This window comes from Carassius carassius, chromosome 22 (genome assembly GCF_963082965.1).
Source record: "Carassius carassius chromosome 22, fCarCar2.1, whole genome shotgun sequence".
Classification (NCBI taxonomy): domain Eukaryota; kingdom Metazoa; phylum Chordata; class Actinopteri; order Cypriniformes; family Cyprinidae; genus Carassius; species Carassius carassius.
In genome coordinates this window covers 23,619,427-23,621,926 of record NC_081776.1, presented here as the reverse complement: position 1 = coordinate 23,621,926, position 2,500 = coordinate 23,619,427, and positions in this window count along the sequence as shown.

The window sequence follows — 2,500 nt, the reverse complement described above, 5'->3', positions numbered from 1 at the left end:
GCCCCAGGTGGAGCAGAACCAGCCCTAACCACACGGCTCACACGGCAGCACACGGCTCGAGAGACAGTATCCCAGCCAGCACTTCATCCAGAGCTTCAGTCCCCCGACAGGAGCCACACAGACAGAGACTGCTCCACAGAAGCCCCCCCGCTCCTCCACCCGAGCCAGAGAGACAGAGCTACGCCCAGGCCGTCAGCGGAGGAGTAAACATGCACAACATCCAACACATGCTGAGTATCATCTGCTCTCACCTGCTCACACACACTGGACAGAGACACGAACAATAAAAACAAAAACAAAAACACATTTGCAAATGTAATTCCACATTACCCACATTATCTTTATTTTTACTGTTGCAGCAAATCTGTTATGTTTTTGCACTTTTTTATGTCTTTCTCCTTTTCTCAAAATAGCAAACAAACTCAATAGATTATCTTTCTTTCTGTGATGAAATCACTTAGCATCTCCTTATGGAACATTCAGGGTCTAAAATCCTCAGTCTTTGGTCTTAAGAGTAAAAACCCAGACTTTATGAGAGAAATTGATGACCTAGATATCATTATTTTACAAGAAACCTGGTGTAGAGGGGATGAGTCCACTGGCTGTCCCTCAGGATACAGAGAAATTATATTATCTTCAGTCAAACTCAGATCCAGCACACAGGGAAGAGACTCAGGAGGGATGATAATCTGGACTAAATCTGAACTGTCCATAGAATTAGTCAAAAGAGACCAGTACCACATGTGGCTGAAAATTAAAAAAGACATCATATCAACATCCCAGCCTGTCTTCCTCTGTGCCATATACGTACCACCCCTTGAGTCTCCCTATTTCCAAGAAGAAACCTTCCAAAACTTAGAGCAAGAAATCAGCCATTTCCAGGCCCAGGGAAATGTGCTGCTTCTGGGTGACTTCAATTCTAGAACCGGTGTCAAATTAGATTCCATAGAATCAGAAGGCACCAGATTCATTACTGGCAATAACAGCTTTTTCCCTTCTCATCCTCCCAGACAGAACTGTGATCAGGCAGTGAACTCTCACGGAAGACAGCTGCTGCAGCTCTGTCAGAATCTGGCTCTGTACATCGTCAACGGGAGACTGCGAGGAGACTCACTCGGTCGCTTCACCTACAGCTCAGCTCTGGGGAACAGCACTGTAGATTATGCCATCACAGATCTAGAGCTTTCCTCTCTGAGGGCATTCACAGTCAAACCCTTGAGACCTTTCTCAGACCACAGCCAAATCACCCTTTATATAAAGCAGTCTCAAACACTACCCAAACCAATTAGGACACCATATCAAATGCACAAAATTATGTCATTCAAATGGACAGAAAACAGTAGCACTAATTACATTAGCGCTACTAAATCTTCAGAAATCCAGTCCCTCTTACATGCTTTCCAAATACAGGAAATCCCTAAAAATAAATTCGGCATCAATCAGGAAGTGAAAGATATAAATTACATATTCTATAAGACAGCACAAAGAAGTGATATGACAATTATAAAACCAAAGAAAAAGAAATTGGACACTGACAGATGGTTTGACTCAGACTGTAAGGCTCTGAGAAAAAACCTCAGAAATTTATCCAACCAAAAACATCATCAACCAGAAAACCAGGAGCTCCGTCTTCATTACTGCGAGGCACTGAGGAAATACAAAGCCACACTCCGCTGGAAAAAAGCTCAGTATCTGCATGACCAGTTTGAAGAGATCGAAAAATCTATCAACTCAAACAAATTTTGGGACAAATGGAAATTATTAAACAAATCAAATCAAGAAGATCTGGCTATCCAAGATGGAGAGATATGGAAAAATCATTTCGAAGAATTATATAGCTCAACTGAAATTCAAAACTCTAATCAAAATGAAATAAGTGAAAAACTAGACACTTTAGAAAGATCAATAAAAGCAAATCAAAACCCCTTAGATTTCCCCATAACACTAAAAGAGTTGGAAGATAAATTACGGGTCCTCGAGCCCAAGAAAGCCTGCGGTGTTGACGGCATCCTGAACGAGATGCTGAAACACACAGAGCAAAGCTTCAAACTGGCCATCCTCAAACTCTTCAATGATGTTCTGTGTGTAGGGTTCTTCCCTGAGATCTGGAACAAGGGCCTCATCAGCCCCATCCACAAGAGCGGAGACAAACTAGACCCCAACAACTACCGAGGCATCTGTGTGAACAGTAACCTGGGGAAGGTTTTCTGTAGCATCTTGAACACAAGACTCTCAGACTTCCTTATCAAACACAATGCCTTGAGTAAATGTCAAATTGGGTTCCTTCCAAAATGTCGCACTTCTGATCACATTTTTACACTACAAACACTGATTGATAAGTATGTACATCAAAACAAAAGTCAAATTTTCGCCTGTTTTATTGATTTCAAGAAAGCATTCGACTCAATCTGGCATGAAGGACTATTCCTAAAACTAATTGACAGTGGAATAGGAGGTAAATTCTATGATTTGATCAAATCCATGTACACAATCAGCCAAT